We start from the raw sequence: 21,120 nt of genomic DNA on the forward strand, positions 1-21,120 counted from the left end.
CTATTGCAGTATAACGACGTGAGTATAGCTCTAATCTAAGACTCTGCTGAATTTCCGTACTCCAAAATTTATTTAGAAACGCCCTCTGGAATTCGTCAAAGGTATCAAAGTGGTATCGGAAGCCTTTGAACCATAAAAGTGGTGCCCCCTCTAAATATCTTTCAGCTACCCTCAACTGACGTTCCTCAGGAATCTTGGCGTCCCGGATGTACTCCCTGAGATCCTTAAGAAATCCCTTCGGCGTGGTATGTGGACCTCCATTAAATTTCTTAGGCTGGTCCTCATGTAACTTGATCATGTTAATAACGTTTGTGACCCCTGAGCCTTGAGATCGACTGGTATCTACATTTGAGCTCTGACCGTTATTATTCACATGACTGATATTTGGCAATTGACCACTGAGGTCAGAGTTAACAGCTGTCGAGGTTTGACTTAATACTTTGTCCACCTTGGACTGCATATCTACCACGCTGCTAATCCAACTGCTCACTTCGCTCTTAATGAACCCCACTTTCTTGTCTGTCTCTTCCTGGGCTGACGTGATTTCCCTTAAGTCCTGTTCTATACTAATTTGCCTGTCGTTGAATTCCCGGGTGTGTTCATTTTTCATTTCAACTAACTCCTCTTGAATTTCTTTAATTAAAACTTCGGAGTCCTCATTAGCCACTTGGAGTTTACTAATTGCTTCTTCATTAATTTGCAACAGTTTCTTCTCCATGGTTTCGGTTTTCGACAATACTTGACTCTCCAATTCCACACTAATTTTATCTACCTTGTTGTTCAGTGACTGAATGTCCGCAGATAATATTTGACGTTGTTCCTCTATTATGGTTAGCGTTTTCCCCTTTTCCTTATCACTGGAAATCCGCATCTCTACGACCTGTTGTGTAATGTCGTCCTTAAATTCGACCTGACTGTCGATCAGCTGCTTGTGCGCTGCCTGGCTTTCCAGTAAATGCTTGTCAAGTTCCTTTCTCATCTCATCCTGACTATCACATAACCTACTGTACATGTCGTGGCTTTCGTCAAAACGCTTGTCCATATCGGTTTTTAAACTGTCATGGATTTTAGAAAACTGTTTGTCGAAATCATTCTTTAAACTGACCTGCACTTCCGCAAATTGTTTATCAATCTCATTCCTAATTTCCACTTGGCTATCATCAAAACGCTGGTTGAGTTTACCTATCTCACCCCTAACTTCCTCTTTAAGTTCGGTGCAAATAGTGTATGTCTCCTGAACTACGTTCTTCAATCCCGCCTTCAACTCATCACTAGACTCTTTACACCTAGCCTGGGTATCCTCGATACTACTCTGTAACTCCTCAATCTTACCATCCAAACTTTCATTATCAGCCTTCATGTCCTCTCTCAAATTCTCACTCTGGACTTTCGCGTCCTCCATCTTACTATCAAAACTTTCTAACATTTGCCCTTTCGTATCCTCCATCTTACTATCCAAACCGTCTATCTTACTATTCAAGTTCTCATTCTGGACTTTCATGTCCTCTCTCAACTTACTATCTAAACTATCTATCTTACTATCCAACTTCTCATTTGTCTTAATATTTAACATCTCATTGTGAACTTTCATGTCCTCCATCATCTGCTTTAGCAGATCCACGGTCACCTGACCTTCCATCTCACACTACCACAAAGAATACAATAATGAGTACGCTGGCTGTTGATGCAACCAGAATACTCCAAACTACCAAGGAAAGAATTCACTATCTACTGCGTTTTCACATACAAACGCTATTATAATTTAATACCGAAACTGACAACATTCCAACAGTTGTCTTATAAACTTTGGTTTACATGGCTGGTATCACAAATTGTTTAATGAAAAGAAAATCTGAAGTTAATAAGTTACTCTGGATAAATATCCCAAATAGTTTCGCTTCCGTAAATTAATTAAACAAAGAACATGTTAACGCATAAACTTTGAATGTAATTCAGCATTACCACTTCCAAAATTTATATTGGCAACATGACATAAGCTTCAATAACGCTTTAAGTACTGGTTTCCTAAAATGCATTGTGACTGTTGTTATTATTATTATCTACCAAGTAGTTACGCTCCTCGTTAAACGTAGTAATATCTAGCACTCTCATTGGGCATAATTCGTTTAACTGTGGCTCAGCCATAGTTCTTACCCGCTTGTATTATTTATAATGTGGCTTAGGCCTCAACATTATTTTATATTTTCCTAACATTTATTTTCAATGGATAATTTCATTATCGTTATCGTGGCATCGTATCGTTATCGTGACTTTGGGCTCCTCATCGTTATCGTGACATTAAGGCCCCACAGTTGATGGCGCCACTTCTTACTGAACCCTTGAACTTACCATTCCATCGTTGGTCGGCCACGGCTGCTACAGTAGAACAATTTAGAACTCTTAAATCATGGGTCGTTGCGGGGATAAATTCGGTCACGATCTTAACCAAACGATGGGGTTCAGAAGAAAGCCTAACTACTTGAAATGAGGAGCAAAAATGCGCTTACTGACTTTTATTAAACTGAAATAGCCTGATAACATAATTAATTTAATAGGCATTCTTGCGAAAAAAATGAATACTATAAATTATTGGTTTTGAATGTTTTCAAACACAGTCACATTACATAACGCCAATTTGTTTCTTACAATGCCGACGATTTTGCTTCAGAGAAGCTAATATGTTAGTGGACAGCGAAACTGAAAAACTGAAAAAGGGAAGACCTGAAAACCGGGCACCTATTATTCCAAACAAGAACTGAGAGTTAATCCACACGATCCGTGGAAAATCTGACTTTCAACAAGTAGAACGCCTGATTTCCTCTCAATTAAGGTTATCCACCAGTCAAATACCCTTCACGGATACGGAACATCCGCCGAATGGACCCTTAATCGAACCAAACTGACTATCAGTTGCTTTGGATAGGTTGCGAAATATTATGGGAAAGCATGGTGTTCGCTACAAGTTAACAGCATCATTCACAATTGAAATAAAATTCCACCATGTATTTGTCATTCATGACACCCTTAAGTGATAAGGTAATCCCGATGCTAACTGTGCATCACCCCAAACAGCTGTTCGGAAGGAACCAACAACAACAGGATCCGGGAGGATCTTACGTTAGATCGTTCTAAAGGAACAAGACTGCGAAATGCAGGAAACAATTACTAATCATGCATTTAGAAGAAATGCCAAACACTGAAGTTAATCAAAAAGTGAAAAGTCACTTGAAAATATTATTATTGAACCGATTTTCAGGTTTGAAATGGGTTTGTTATGCTTATTAAAATTACCAGTCCACGCTAAAATTTACTACAATTTTAAGGAATTCTTTCCCTTGAAAACAATGCTACCAGTACAGATCTCTCTATTTACTGTCTGTCCCAACACACTACTGGTAGAGTGATTACTTACTTACTTACTATGAATAAGAATGAAAATACGACAAGCTTAAAAATAAAATAAAATACTGGCTGACGAATTGTCAATATGCACACTATCAAACGAGAACGGACGTCAAAACGAGAAAACAATAAAGTCCGTAAAAATAAATTAACATCTCGAAGTCATTAACGCTTAACACGCACGAAGAATTACAGTAAAAATATTTCATCTATATCGAGCCGATATCCAACACTTGGACAGCCCTCACTTCTCTGATAGCAGTCCCGTTATCTCAATGGAGAGCTCCGCATTGACCCTCTACAATAAATCATATCGCACTGTAAATGCTACCTTTCCCCAGGCCGCTTCAAGAAACAAAACAAAAGAAAACATCTAAACTGAGACTTGAGTGTGTACAGCTACCATCCCAGACCTATCGTCGGGCTCACTTGAAATCTGTACACCCTAACCCTAATCATTATGTACATGATGCCTTCCAAATCCTATTGTCGGGCGTGACCTAGGACGTCTCATCATCAGTGACTCTAAGAATAACACGTGACGTCCTAAATCTATCGTCGGGCGTCAAAGTGGGTCGTACCACGTCTCCCTTAACATATCAGGCGAACAGCAATTTCAAACAAACTCTGATATTAAACACTAAATTTGGTCAGACAAATACCACACGACGGAACCAACGTCTCCATTATTAAAGGAAAGCAAGTCGAAGTACAGTAAATATCTACCTCTCGAAAAATACAGTAAGTGTCTACCTCATTATAATATGTGAACTCAAAAATAAATAGACGTGACGAACGATTCTCCACCTCAAACACAATCTCAGCCTGTGCACTGAAGTGTTAGGGAAGCAAATAAAAATTCCCAACACATGTTTACCCTTTTAGTGGATGCCTTCAAAATAATAATCATCACCACTGCATTCGAAATTCTCAAATCGCCTATCATCAATTCCAACCATCTTATCAATGACTTCTCCAGTGAACAAATTCAATATAACCCAACCGTGTGTCCAAAGTGCTCGTTAATCCTTGAGGCCGCTCATTATCTTATCAAAATCACTGGATGTTTACTACCCAGACTGTACATTTTACTAGAGTCGTTTTCACTTGGAATCGTTCTATAAATTTACAAGGCTTCACACCATAGTCGTCTCAAATTCGGATTGATTGCGGAAAACAATACAGCCTGTCTTAACACAGCCTGTTTCCTAAATACTTCCTCTACAAAAATACAGCTTGCCTCAACACACTTTCTCATCGCTTTATTCCAGCGGTACCACTTCTCTCTCATCTCCACGTACATATAAATCCATCGCTCTCAATCCCTTTTCCTTCACGACCCTTTTTCATACTTCGATCCCCTGGTGAAAACGACAACCATTATTAAGCACATCTCTTACTTTACTATTATTACGACTTTCGAACCTCAAGAGTCCAAGAGCACACATCGACCTTTCGCAACACTGGTATACACGATGTCTCAAAATTTCCTTCCCCTTAATAACTGTGACTCTAACAAATTTTATTGACATTATCTAAATATGCTTACGATCCTTGCAAAAATAACTGGTTGAATGCAATTTAACAGAGAAGAATTTCCTTATCCCGCGGTAAACATTATTATTATTATTATTATTATTATTATTATTATTATTATTATTATTATTATCGACAAACATTTATGAATGCAACTGACACCTGAGATTACGATATTCGCCACGACAAATTTACACTTATAACGTTCACAAATCCGCACTTTGAATGATATCTCATCTCAACACAAAATTTTAAGCGTCGCATTTTACCGTTCTTGACACGAATTTTACACACTGAAATTTTCACACGCTGACCAAAATTTACAACGCCTTTCGCCTGATAAATACGAATATCAACCCGACAAGCATCTGGAAAATTTGTTTAGGACAGACAGTAACTAACTAACTACAACATAATATAAATTAGACAGACCTGCACAATGGTGACATTCTCAGCATTCTGGTTACATCATCACCAGCAACCTCGTACTTAGCCACTCATTTTCACAGATAACATTTTCATCTTCAAAATATCACTCATCCAAACACTACCCTTCACACACACGATATTAAAATTACCATATAAATAATGCACTTTCTCTGTAACTTGCACCACGAACTTCCCTCGTCCTGCAGTCGACTACAACTGTCTGATGCTTTCTCAGAGTGGTTTCTCTCTCCGTTGTTTCAATAAGAACAGGTGTTCAACCGATAAAGGGAGCAGAACTCCTCTCTGTAGCTTCCCCCAGACCCTCTTCACTTACAAGAGTACATGAAATGATAAAATATCAAATCTGCTGTGTATATTTCAACCAGCCTACACCTTCCCAGTTCGTCTGCAAACGTTCACAAATCCCAATCACTTTCTCTCCTTAACCAAATATATGGACCTTAGCCACGAACATGTATTTAGATATTTGTCGGTCAATCTGGCGCGAATTTCTAATGACGACGGGCACAAGCTCCCGCGGCTCCAAGTTCCAGATCGACACTGAAAAATCTACGGTGGGGGGTTTCTTTTATAATTTCCGGAAGGACGCTATCCCCTCTATGAGGCTTGGTTGTGTAATTTGCCAATTTTGCTTCTAATAAACCGATTTTGATAAGACTTGTCCCAGGACTCCGGACAGACTTGCACTTATGTTCGATGTTAATTTTATAATTTTTCTACACTCACAACAGGAGAAATAAATTGTTTATGCCCGTGCGTTTCGCGCGTTTTCTTCTGCCCATGACCTTGGCACGTGTAACTGGCTCGCTGATCTCACGCTAACATGTACTTGGGCTTAACTGCACTTAACATTTTCCCCGGTGTCACTACCTTCACAGAGGGTGTATGAATAATTTTGCTTATTTATTTCTTCATTTACTATATTGTCAAAATCCCTCGTTGTGCAGAATTCCATTAATTTAGAGAATTGTCGGGCACTCGAGCTCCACCGAGGTGTCCCGGCAATTCACGAGCTCGCCGTGAGGAAGAACCTTACCACGCGACATCGGGGCTCGTAGGAGCGAAAAATGGCTGCCCTCAAACATACAGTAGTTTCTGAATACCAAATAAATATTTGAGAAAAATAAAAAAAAATTTCTCACCGTAGAATTATGGGTTCAATACGATATATACCACTGGAAAATAATCTATTGGACGTCCCATGAAAGAATGGACTAAGCCCGTAACGGTCTACCAGATCTGATATAAAGTGGAGGATCATGAATTCAAATCATTATCATCTTCTTCTTCTACTTCTTCTTCTTTGTCCCGCAATGGAGCAGGGTCCGCTGGTTTGCAAGCCAGTTTCCACTTGGTTCTATTAAACGCATCATTTGGAACAAGATGAACATAGTGCATGTCTTCTTGAAGGCAATCAAGCCAGTGTTTCTTAGGCTGACCACATGGCATGATGCGAAGTGCCGTCTCTGCATTAGATGAATATTCTCTACGCATTACATGGCCATACCACCAAAGTCGTGTCTCACGCATCTTGTCTACGATCGGGGCAACTCCCATGATTTTCCGGATTTCTAGGTTGGTGACATTATCTAACCGGGTCAGTCCAAGAGACCAGCAAAGCATGCGCATCTCCATGACATGAACGGCTTGCTCGTGATTGACTGTTAATGGCCAGTATTAAGAGCCATAGGCCCCTGCTGGCTTGATGCAGTATTTACACTGCACTACCATGTCTTGTGGTATGAGCTAGAGCAATTTGTTACTTTCATAGACCTGTCTCAGTCTCATCCTTGGCTTTGACAATATGAAAGTGACCGAGGCATGAGCGATGCTAGTAATAACATTCCTTATGCAACCAGTTCCTGTTATTAATGCTGTGAAAATATCGCTCACAGGGTCGCTTGGTGCATGCATTTCAGTGGGCTTGGCTGTCCGACTCGTTGGCTGAACGGTCAGCGTACTGGCCTTCGGTTCAGAGGGTCCCGGGTTCGATTCCCGGCCGGGTCAGGGATTTTAACCTTAATTGGTTAATTCCAATGGCACGGGGGCTGGGTGTATGTGTTGTCTTCATCATCATTTAATCCTCATCACGACGCGCAGGTCGCCTACGGGAGTCAAATAGAAAGACCTGCACCTGGCGAGCCGAACCCGTCCTGGGATATCACGGCACAAAAAGCCATATGACATTTCATTTTTCATTTCAGTGGGCTTGGCAGGCTGTTATGCAATAGCAACTACTGGCTCGGTGGGGAAAGCAACAGGAAACTACCTCACTCATTTCCTTAGTACGCCTCTTCAGTAACCCCTAGGCTATCTATTGACAGCTTTCAGTGGAACTGTGGAGGATCAAACCAGCCTTCGGGCTGAATACCCAACTTACAACATACCTACAGAGCGATTGGGCGAACAACGGTCCAAACCCTGGACTTCAGGTGGATTGGTATCCGACGATCGCAGAGAACACCAGTAGTTTGCCGCCACTTCACCCAGGCCGCATTTGCACGTGCTCGAGCGTGTGAAATACACAGGAACAATTTTGTTTGTTATTAGCATCGCTATTTTCTTCGTGTTTTTTTAATAAGTACACAGAACATCAATGGTTTAGATCGTAATTTTTTTTATTGCCGTATGTATATTAACATCTCCACTGATAAGGTCACATGTTTATTTTTGTTCTTTTATTCCAACTAAGGTTTCTGTGCCCCCATTGTAAATCTCTCATGCCTTCCACGGGGTCGTGTCCCCCAGGCAAGACAAATACCAGAGTAACATACGTTTTCAAGAGCAGTTAGAAATATCGATTTATATCACAATATAACACCAGCTGACAACATGGGGAATATTTTTAAAGAGGCATTGCTTCGTGAAATATTAACTCTCATCAGTTTGTTATTAGCTGTTTGTACGCCTCAACACCTACTGCAATGATTTATAAAGCTAAACAGTTATTGGCAACAGCCGTCAGCATTGTTTGGTGCTAGATATTTTATCGGAATCCAATACATTTTACAACAGATTTAATGAACCACGTCATTGGAATCTGCCTGAATATTTGTTGTTTTATAACTAGCACATGAGCATGGAACAGTACCTCACACCTTCGTCTGAATATGTGACGGTAAGTGCACTGTGAAAGTTCTATCAACCTCTACCAGTCAAAAAATTCTGGCTGGTTTCATAACTCGTATTTATTTTGACGTCGCAAAGTCTCACTACGCAGGTTTGCATGCATGGAAAGTTGGTGTTACGAAAATCAGTCTGTTTATCATAGACTGTTTTTGACAAGTCATAAGTGATACATTCGATATTCCAATATCGTTGTTGTTGTTGTTGTTGTTGGAGCCATCAGTCCGTAGACTGGTTTGATACAGCTCCCCATACCACCCTATCCTGTGCTGAACTTTTCATTTCTACATAACTACTACATCCTATATCTTCTCTAATCTTGTCATATTCATACCTTGGTCTACCCCTACCGTTCTCACCACCTGCACTTCCCTCAAAAACCATCTGTACAAGACCTGGCTGTCTTCAGATGTGCCCTATCATTCTCTCTCTTCTTCTGGTCAAATTTAGCCAAATCGATCTCCTCTCACCAATTCGTTTCAGTATCTCTTCATTCGTGATTCTATCTACCCACCTCACCTTCATCATTCTTCTGTAACACCACATTTCAAAAGCTTCTATCCTCTTTCTTTCTGAGCTAGTTATCGTCCATGTTTCACTTCCATACAATGCCACGCAGCTTAAGGCCTCACCTAACGTCAAAATGGTCAATTTGGCATGGTGATGCGACCTCTCCTCGTCCGGATCTCGTGCTTTGAGCACTCGACTAGGCTCACTCATTGTCAGTACAATGTTGGAGCACAGCAACATCTTCTGGAGACAGTTATCATACATTCACCTCATATCGGTGCTGTTTTTTACAGGAGAGCTAAGCTTTCGTGTGGTCATGTACTAGCTATAGTACTTAATACAAAATCAGAAGAGTCTGCTTTGAAGCTTAATTTGTTTGGCAATGGTACATTGTATTTCATAGTTGAACTAACTGGGTCTCTGGCCCTTTTCAGGGCCAAATATAATCCTCAACTATTGAAGCACTTCCTTATTGTTCTACGTAGGTGAATCGAAAGGTTAGTTTCACTAACGCGCCGCAGCAGCGCGCTGTGTGTCGCAAACGTGGGCACAGCGGAGAAAGGGACAGACACTGCCCAAACGTCTTCATGTTCACGGCCTTTATGGTCGCTTTTGCTGCTTATCTAGGAGCAAAACCTTTCAAGAAGCCACGTGGTAACACGAATAGGAAAGAATAGAATAGAATAGAATAGAATAGAATAGAATAGAATAGAATAGAATAGAATAGAATGATCGAGTAAACAAGAACAGAACAGTAATACACAATCTATTTCAGCAGTGTCTTATTCTCACTAGTAATAATTATGTCACTGTTAATAATAACTAACCTCATTCCGCGCTCATGTCCGTAATGCTATGAGAACATGAAGTTCGCGCGATATACAGTCACATCTGGGATCTTTCATTGAGCTATTTCTGTCTGTGGTAATGACAATTCGAGCATACTCTTTCGTAAATAGGCCTATATATTTCATTTTTAAACTTTCGTCATCTAGGAGAAATGGGTCACTCCGTCTCTTAAAGTGTTTTATTTTACGAACATGTCCAGCTTCCATAACCTCTAAATGTTCTATGTCTTCTGTATTAGAAATACCATAGACATCATCAACGTTATTTCCCATTCTTTCAATGTGGACTTAATGGATAAGTCGGATATTTTAACACAATTATATTATTGCAGACATTAAATACCACTAAAACAAACTGATCATTCATTACTTCTTTTTCGTCACTCGCTGCTATAAAACACTTATACAAGGGTGCTGGTCTGTATAAGCAATTCGGTGAATAACTATAACGGATGTATACACAGAAGGCTTATACACGGTTTATTAGTAACAAATTGCACATACAAGATGTATAAACGGTGTATAACTTTTATACATGGTTTACAAATATTTGTATGCTCGAAGCTTTCAGTGTGCGAAAACTTCATAAGTGCGGCCAATATCCAGTAATCGGGAGATAGTGGGTTCGAACCCCACTGTCGGCAGCCCTGAAGATGGTTTTCCGTGGTTTCCCATTTTCACACCAGGCAAATGCTGGGGCTGTACCTTAATTAAGGCCACGGCCGCTTCCTTCCCATTCCTAGGTCTTTCTATCCCATCGTCGCCATAAGACCTATCTGTGTCGGTGCGACGTAAAGCAAATAGCAAAAAAAAAAAAAAAAAAAAAAAAAAGTGAAAACTTCAAATTAGACAGTAGGACTTGATTCAGTCTTATGCCAATAGATGACGTTAATGCTATTACGAGCAACGAAATGACATTATCACCGCGTTGAATGAGAGGCATATTATCCAGAATGAACCAAGCATACGAAATTCCATCTCACCCGAATCATATCTATAGCATGAAAACACCTGCAGCGAAGACTAGAAAGCCTCCGTGGCTCAGGCGGCAGCACGTCGGCCTCTCACGACTGGGTTCCGTGGTTCAAGTCCCGGTCACTCCATGTGAGATTTGTGCTGGACAAAGCGGAGGCGGGACAGGTTTTGCCCGGGTACTCCGGTTTTCCCTGTCATATTTCATTCCTGCAACACTCTCCAATCTCATTTCATTTCATTTTTCATTTATTAATCATTGCCCCAGAGGAGTGCGACAGGCTTAGGCAGCCACCACAATTCCTATCCTCGCCTCTAGGTGGGAGCTTCATTCATTCCATTCCTGAACCGGTCGGATGACTGGAACCAGGCTGTGGATTTTCATTTTCATTAATCAGATTCATGGGAAGACGTTTTATCTCGTACTTATCGATGAAGATAATACGCCAGAATGGTAAACAGTTTCATTTACTTCACTGAAGTGTAGTATTTTGACATAAATACTGTATGTCTTACAGCTGGATATCATCTAAAAATCTGCTTAACGGAAGTTAGCGTGACGGAAGATTACCCGTGCAGGCTATGTCTTATGACTGGTGGTCATCTTAAATTAGCAGCCGCTGACAGTTAGTCATGACCGAGGGACATATTTATATTTATACTTATGATCTTTCTATTTTCGCAAAGGGAAATGTGGTTCATTGAACAGTTCAAGTATGACGGTCATCATTCCTCTGTTCTTGTAACTTATACCTGGTACCAATTTCAAACTCCTAAACGTTCTCTTTCACTCTCAAAAAAAACGGAAGTCAGGATGTACGTAGTTCGAACTGATGCCGATAGATATAGCTGTCTACGACATGAAGGTGAATATGAGACAATTACTTTGCTGAAAGAAACGCAGTTTTCTTTATAAAAGTCGTGGTCATGAAAGCTTCATTGTGTTTCCCTTGTAAAGAGGAGGTAAAATCTACAGCAGGTACCAATTTCAGCTGTTGAAATTTTCTCGTTTTCTCAATATATCGCTCTGAATGACAAACAGAAAAGGGATTATATATATAGAAGACGGATTTTTACTAGTGCATCTCTATAGACACTGAAGAGGAGAGACTAGGGAAGAGTCACGTACGGTGCATGTTTTATCTGGACTATTGCCAGACGATCAATCAGTCAGCTCGTGGAGAGCGGAACAGAATAAAAGGAACAAGTTCAAAGCAAAACGTCTGAATTATTAAATCGACTAAAGTAGCACCTTAAACATGCAACACGACCAACTTCACATAGGTTACCTTTCGTATACGGACTGATCATATTACTAAGACGTAAAAAAATCTGAGAGACGAAAAAACCAAGCATTAAAGAGTGTTGTATTTTTGTCACAGAAAACATCTCTAGTTTCGAAACCGTGCTTAGAGTGGTCAGTGTTACAAAAACATGAAAGTTTCCAAACCGATATAGGCGTAATTTGTAATCAGCATGTACAAACACATTATTCAGTATTTCATTGTAAAAATACATTTTTAAAAAATGCCTTTAGGCTGTCACTATTGTATCGGCCGCAGGGTTTTGAAGGGTTTCGTAGACTTAATACTTATGAGAAATAAAAAACAAATATTATGTGGATAATAAATTTTATTAAATAGAACGTCGTACACTTGTAATGCGGGTAATAACTCTGCGTAGTATGGGTCTGTGATAAAAAAAATAAGAGACATATGAGTTCTGGAATAATATTAGAGTAAAAGTAAGATCAATAAATGGATTACCCAATGTGGTGGGATAATTGTTCGGCAGAACATTAAAATAATATAAATAATTTCGTGTGGCTATTTCTAGCCGAGTGCAGCCCTTGTAAGGTAGACCCTCCGATTAGGGTGGGCGGCATTCTGCCATGTGTAGGTAACTGCGTGTTATTGTGGTGTATGAGTTGCAGGAATGTTGCGGACAGCACAAACATCCAGCCCCCGGGCCATAGGAATTAACCAATGAAGGTTAAAATCGCCAACCCAGCCTGGAATCGAACCCGGGACCCTCTGAAGCGAATGGCAGTACGCTGACCATTCAGGCAACGAGTCGGACAACATTCAAATTAAAGTGATGCTTGAAAAAATCAAGTGCCTTTTCATGTCTTTGGATGTCTATATTACAATTGGCCGTTATGATGATTGGCACATCAACATCAACTGGCCACTATGTATTCACAACAACAGCTAACCTCCAACTGAGCGCGCGAGTCAACACAGCGCCATCTTATAACAGAGTACGCGTGTGACGTCACATATTTAGCAGAAATGTTGGCTTACATTGAAGCGCAATTTCATAAAAATTACGTTTCAGATTTACAAATTTTTCAATTTTTTTCAATTGCGACATTAAACATATTAAATAAAGAATATATTCTCATACTTTTCATACCTTATTTACCTAAAATTCGTAGCTCATATCCCTAGGAAGTTTTCGCCGATATACGTGTTCTAACCAACACTAAAAGCGTCTTAAAATATTTATTACCGGGCGAGTTGGCCGTGCGCGTAGAGGCGCGCGGCTGTGAGCTTGCATCCGGGAGATAGTAGGTTCGAATCCCACCATATGTCTTATGGTGACGATGGAATAGGAAAAGCCTAGGAATTGGAACGAATCGGCCGTGGCCTTAATTAAGGTACAGCCCCGGCATTTACCTGGTTTGAAAATGGGAAACCACGGAAAACCATCTTCAGGGCTGCCGACAGTTGGGCTCGAACCCACTATCTCCCGATTACTGGATACTGGCCGCACTTAAGCGACTGCAACTATCGAGCTCGGTGTGGCCTTAATTAAGGTACACCGTACACTGGCGAAAATGTCAGTGACCCAAGCTACGCAAAGCTTTTCTTCTCAAGAGGCTTTCCTTTTTTAGATAATAAGAGAAACATTTTGAACAGTGCAAACTTAGATTTTGGAATGAGGAAGTAATTTGCGATGTCTTTCTTATGGAGTATTTAGGCTATTGTATGGCTGTGGATCTTGGACATTCAAATATTTGCCCGGTGAGAAAATGGGAAACCACGGAAAACCATCTTCAGGGCTGCCGAAAGTGGGGTTCAAATCCACTACCTCCCAGATACAAGCTCACAGCTGTGCGCCCCCAACAGCAAGCCCAACTCGCCTGGTGTGTGTTATAAAGATCACTGTATTTGTTAAAGCTTGATTGTAATGCTAATTAGTGCTTGTGTATCGTATGAAGCGCCAACTATTGGTCATTTTGTGTACTTTATTTTTTAATAAAACTCCGTGCCATGCCTATCCAGTGTGTCAGTTTTTACCTCTCTACTTCTACTATTCCGTGCTATATTCCCTCGTCAAATGTTAAGAGACTTTTGGGTTACTCTGTACATCAACTTTATCTTGAAGATGTGTACATTTCTTTAGAATTAAGAAACAAAATGTCAACGATCAAATTTCAAACGCAAACTGACAAGATAGTTTATTCCGACAATGTATATGTCACGAGGTAAGCCTCCGCGGCTCAGGTGGCAGCTCGCCCGCCCCTCACCGGTGGGTTCCGTGGTTCAAATCCCGGTCACTCCATGTGAGTTTTGTGCTGGACAAAGCGGAGGCGAGATAGGTATTTCTCCAAGTACTCCGGATTTTCCTGTCATCTTTCATTCCAACAACACACTACATTAACATTTCATTTGCCAGCCATTAATTATTGCCCCAAAGGAGTGCGACAGGCTTCGGCAGCCGGCAAAATTCATATCCTCACCGCTACATGGGGGCTTCATTCATTCCATTCCTGACCCGGTCGAATGAGCGGGAACAGGCTGTTTATTTTCATTTTTATGTGTCACGCGGTACATATTCTACGTCGAAACTTGAGGCCGTGACCCCGGCATAGCCCCATTCAATATTTTTTTAAATATCATCTTAACATCCAAATGCCCTATCGAAATCTGGACACTGGCGACAAAGTCCGTAAGGATTCTAAATATTACTCATCCAGTCTTGATTCAAAGTGAATTTGTACAAATAACTTCCATCCAAGATATTTCTTTCCATTTTCTGGAGCGTAATTCCACTGCCATTCTTGTCCTTCACCCATTCCACACTTCGGAACTTCAACAGAAAGATTTCCTTACAGCATGAGAAGATTTTGAAAGATTGCTTCCATCTGCTAAGTGATGCTCTACGATCTATTGTACAAACTTCTATGCAAAGTTTTTCTTCTCAAGAGGCTTTTCTTTTTTAGATAATAAGAGAAATCATTTGAACAGTGCAAACTTAGATTTTGGAATTAAGAAAAAAATTGCGATTTTTTCTTATGGAGGTGTGCTATTATATGGTTCTTGATCTTGGACATTCAAATATTAGGACTGGAAACGAATGGGAACGTTTGAGATGTGGTTCTGGAAACGAATGCTAAGGATTAAATGGATTAAAAAAGGAACAAACAAAAGCATTCTGCAAGAACCTCGGCGATTCGCCACGTAAGGAATGGGAGGGAAACACATTGTCATAGAGGTTTAGGTGGGGATGACATCTGACCCAAGGGTGTGGCTGAGAACGTTATCATGGCGGGAACGGGTTCCCTCATTACCAGGGGATACCGCAATCAGTCAGGTGTCTCTTTTTTCTTTGTTAGTTAGTTGTAGGGAGTAGAATTTTTAGTTTTAGTGAAGGGTGGTGCAGCTTATGGTCCGGCTATCCGCCTCTACAGCACCACCAAATTAGTTTAAGTATGGAGTAAGTGAAATATAGTAGATTTTGTTAGTTTAGGGTAGGGTGGCGCAGCCCATGGTATGGGGATCCGCCTGGGCTACGCCACCAAATTAGTTAGGGTATGTAGTTAGTAGTTTTAAGAGACATAGATTAGATATTGTTTGCTTTAAGTTTTGCTTTGTTTCTGTGTGTTTTGTAGTCTTTATTGTCTGTAAGCAGATGGTGGATACTAGGGTGGGCAATGAAGAGATGTTCATGTTCATTCTGCAAGAAATTCAAGGGAAGAGAGAACATGATAACGATACAGAGAAGAAGAGCTAAATTCACTGGTCACATCTTGCCACATAATACCTTCCTTACCAATCTGTTGGAAGAGAAAATTACGGGGAAGGGAAGCCGAGGACGTCCGAGGAAGAAAATTCCTTTAAGACTTGGCACAGCGTCTTCATTATAGTTCCTACTACGCTCTGAAAGTAGGAGATGAAGACAGAGAACATTGGTTGCATAGACAAGGCATTCCCTTTAGACACAGTTGATGATGAGTAAAAAAAAGGTCATCTCCGTATAGGCCATGAAGGCCCTTGGTGGAGTGGATGTTATCCGTAACCTTGGATAGATTTGTTAGATCTATGCCCGGCCCGGCCCGGCCACCTTTCCCCCAGAAATTAAACTGCAACTCACTTTTGGTGCTGGATGAGTGAACCTCAGGGACATGTGCATCTGGGTTAATGTAGTACGGATCCTAAATATTATTTCATCCAGTCTTGATTCAAAGTGAACTTATACAAATAACTTCGATCCATGATACTGCTTTCCATTTTCTGGAGCGTAATTCCACTGCCATCCTCGTCCTTCACCCACTCCACAGTTCGGAACTTCAACAGAAAGATTTCTTTACACCATGAGAAGACTTTGAAAGATTGCTTCCATCTGTTAAGTGATGTCCTACGATCCACTGTATAAAGAGTTTACCTGACTTACCCATTATAGGCCTACTATCCACTTCCCTTTCTAGGATTCTTTGTTAGAGTCCAGACAGGCTACCTGCCACTTAACCAAGCCTTTTCTCTTCATTATTGAAATCTTTCTATGATTTTCTCTATGCCATTTCAATTATTTGTTTCGTTCTTTCTTTCATCTATGTATTATTCTCTATCTACGCCAATGTTCATGACTTCATCATTGCACCAATATGTTCACTTTTGACCATCCTTTAACAGTTTGTTAGGCATTCTCTTGCCGTCTATACAGTAGGCCTACACCTATATACCATTTGATTGAAAAAGTGTAACATGAAGGGAAAAGTGTCAGGTGATGGGGTTACGTGAACGATGTTGATCCACGAAATATCACTGCAATATTTATCACAAACGAAAGGTAATCATTGATTTACTCAAATAAAGTCTCAAATCCCAGGTTGATTAAGAAATACGTCGTTACTAGCAAGAAATATGTATACGCATTTACTGGCTGTAAATAGGAGTTCATGGTGTTGCATTCCGCTGCTTGCGCCGTCTTTTGTTTCTTTATTGAGGTCCGGGGCTGACACTGATGAATGGCAGTGCTATGTCTGCGATTTTTGTTATCTTTGGCCGTATGTCTTGCATTCCGCTGCTCGCGCCGTCGTTTGTTTTTTTTTTTTTTTTTTCCTTGAGGTCCAGGACTGGCACCAACTAGCTCTCTTTATAGCGAATGGGAGTGCTGGTATTTTGTTGAAAAATAGCATGATCCCTGGACCAATAAATCGTTTAATGAATCAGTTAATGCACATGAAGTGACAGCCCATAAAATTACATCGAATGAGAAAAATCAATAAAACGACACCAAAGAACTTCAGTGAGCAAATAGTTGTTCTCTAAATTAAATATTTCGTATTATTTCTTAATCAACCTGGGATTTGAGACCTTATTTGAGTAAAAGCAATTACTATCTCCCATTTGTGAAAAATATTACAGTGATATTTCGTGGATCACATTCGTTCACATAACCGGTGATGAATATTATTGTTTTAAGAAGAGGTACAACTGAATCCTCCAGAAATGTTACACAAAGTGGGCCTCAACAGAATACGTGATTGGGAGGGGGGGGGGCGGGAGGAGTGCGCTTTAAGAAAAGTGAAAATATTGAGGCATATGATTACGTTTACGATTAATAACTCCAAAACCAAAAATACATAGGAAGTTGGTTAAGATGTTTAAATATGAAAAATTTGACTTCACAAAACATAATGTTATGAATCCTGAAAGAATAACACGAAAATCGAGGTGCCCAACGTATGAAGTTGCAAATCTCGTTCAAACAGGCGATTCGACTGTCTAAATATAAATTCTTCATCTGGCAAACACTTATGAAGCTCTCTTTGAGCTAAAGATGATAGTATTCGAATAGTTTCCTTTGACTCAATGGACATTATTACTCCCGGGGTCGGAAATGTTATATTTTCCCAATTTTCTTCATATTATCATCTGAATATAAATTCTGACCCATGATGTCTTCAGAGGCAGTACAACTAGAAAATAATTATCTGTTAAAACTAATCATAGAGAAAATATTTAAGGAATCTGACACTTCAAAAAATGAATGTATCGGATAAAGGATGACGAGGGTCATAAAGGGCCTCCCGAACCTAATGCCATTGGGTTCTCAAAAAAGGGGGAAAAGAGATGACCAAGGTTGGTCGGATAGCATAGATAAAAGTGAAGTGCCTGGAACAAGTAAGTGGAAACAATGCCAGGAATCAGCTAAGGGCCCCGTTGTCGCCAGCCGACTCGCCCAAGTTAAGATCCCGTGGAATGAATTTTAGTCACCTCTTACAACAGGCAAGAGGTACTGTGGATTTTATTCTGCCGACCTCCCCACCACCCAGGGGGTCAGTAATGTAACAGCCGTAAAGAAAAGAATCAGTTAATAGGTTTTATTTAATATATTTCATTTTATTTATTTATTTTGTTGTGACAACTGTCCGTTACGATGGCATTCGTCTCTTACAGTAGTTTTTAAATGGAATTGTACTGAATTGTCAGCGTAAGCGGGGCTGACTAGCTTAGACGGTAGAAGGCTTGCTTCGTGAGCCCAACTGGGCAGGTTCGATCATGGCTCAGTCCGTAAAGATGCTCAAATATGTCAGGTTCGTGTCTGCAGATTTACAAGCACGTAAATGAACTCATGAGGGGCAAAATTCCGGCACTTCAAAATCCGTAAAAGTAGTTAGTTGGGCGTAAAGCCAATAACATTATTGATTATTGTCTGCGTAAGGTATCAACATAAGTCAGAGCAGCATGGACGACATTACTCCGAAAATCCATCGGGTCAGATTCTCACCTATTTCTACACATAATTTTGACCCAGAATTGTACTTGGGTCGGTGAGTGTCACAAAAACATGGCAGTTATGAAATCAAAATAATCTCTAGACAACACGTGCGGCGAAAATGTTCAGCATTTCAATGTAAAGAGGAAGGACTATCTTACTGTAGAAACAACAGTCCGCCCCGGTATAACGTCATCAGGCGATGCAATAGTGGCACCATCTTGAGTTACTAAAACTACCGTGCCGCGCGGCTAACAATTGGTGAAGTTCCTGATTCAAGCGTGGTTAGGGTTGCCATACGTCCGCATATGCACACATGTCCGTATTTTTGACGTTGAATGTACCGTCCGCGTACATTTTTACGATTTCTGCTAATGTCCGCATGTTTTAATATTTAGAAAATAAGATCATTTGATTTTTTGTTTATCTCGTATCATCTAAAATTATATGATTCTTTTACATCCATTATTGAATTACACCGTTCGTTATTCGCTTACAATGGAGATCAGTGCCGCTGACGGTGATTCGGTATTATTTGATAAGATAATCAGCTACGTGGAAAACGATATGGAAAGGAACGTGATGGTAGCGGATGATCTCAGTTTACAAAATGTCAGTTGGCAAGGTAATGCGAACGACAGGAAGCATGACCAATACATGGCAAATAATCTGATATGGGAATGACAGCTGATTCAGAAATTGATGGAACCAACTAGGGGAAGGAATATTCTGGATGTGGTGCTGGTAAAACCAGATGAACTCTATAGACAAATTGAAGTAATAGATGGTATTAGTAATCACGAAGCTGTCTTTGTCGTAGTTAAGAATAAATGTGATAAAAAGGAAGGTCTTATAAGTAGGACTGTTAAGCAGTACCATATGGCTTATAAAACAGGCATGAGGGAATATTTGAAGAGTACTATGATCGGTAGAAAACTGAAAATACAAATGTAAAGAGACTGTGGGATGGCTTCAAAGCAATTGTCGAGGAATGTGAAAACAGTTTTGTACCTTTAAAGGTGGTAAGGAATGGTAAAGACCCACTATATTATAACAGAGATGTAAAGAGACTAAGGAGGAGGTGCAGGTTGGAAAGGAAGAAACTTACTAGGTAATTGAATCTAGCAAAGAAGTCAGCTAAGGATAACATGATGACGAGCATAATTGGCAGTCATACAAATTTTAGTGCGAAATGGAAGGGTGTGTATAGTTAATTTAAGACAGAAAGCGGTTCCAAGGAGGACATTCCAGGAATCATTAATGAACAAGGGGAGTGTGTATGTGAGGATCTTCAAAAGGCAGAAGTATTCAGTCAGCAGTATGTAAAGATTGTTGGTTACAGGGATAATGTCCAGCTAGAAGAGGTGACTAATAATAAAGAAGTATTCAAATTTACCTATGATTACAACAACATTTACATTAAGATACAAAAGTCGAAAACTAGAAAAGTAACTGTAATTGATAAGATTTCTAGGGATATTATTGTTTGCATGAAGGAGCGATAATAAATGAATGAATGGAGAGTTGCTATAGTAGCCCCTGTGTATAATGGAAAGAGTGATAGACATAAAGCTGAAAATTACAGGCCAGTCAGTTTGACATGTATTGCGTGTAAGACTTGGAAAGCATTCTTTCTGATTATATTAGACAAGTTTGCGAAATTAATACTAATACTAATAATAATAACAATAACCGTATGGCCTCAGCTACCGTGTGCAGACATTTCAATCTGACGCCATCTGGCTGTCTGCTCTTTAATTTCGACGTTCCGTTACTCTAGGCCCACTAGACGGCAGACCTAGTAAACCGAAACTCTCTTGGGTGTCTATGGCTGAGATTTAATGAATTTTGTCGGGTAAACACGAAATGTGTCGCCAGAGATCTTTTACATGCCAACATCGTACGCCATGGAGTGTCGAATGGACTTTTTTCCGCCCTTCAAAAATCCGACTACATCTGCTGGGTTTGAACCCGCTATCTTGGGATCCGGAGGCCGACACTCTACCACTGATCCACAGAGGCAGCTAATTAATAACCGGTTCTATAGAAGGCAGTTCGGGTTAAGGAAAGGTTCTTCCACTGATGCTCAACTTTTAGGATTACAGCAAGGTATAGCAGATATCTTGGATTCAGGAGGTCAAATGGAATGCATCGCGATTGACCTGTCTAAGGCATTTGATAGGGTAGATCATGGGAGACTACTGGAAAAAATGAGTGCAACTGGACTTGACAAAAGAGTGACTGAATGGGTGGTTGTATTTCTAGAAAA

The sequence above is a fragment of the Anabrus simplex genome, chromosome 6, assembly GCF_040414725.1.
Source record: "Anabrus simplex isolate iqAnaSimp1 chromosome 6, ASM4041472v1, whole genome shotgun sequence".
NCBI classification, from domain to species: Eukaryota; Metazoa; Arthropoda; class Insecta; order Orthoptera; family Tettigoniidae; genus Anabrus; species Anabrus simplex.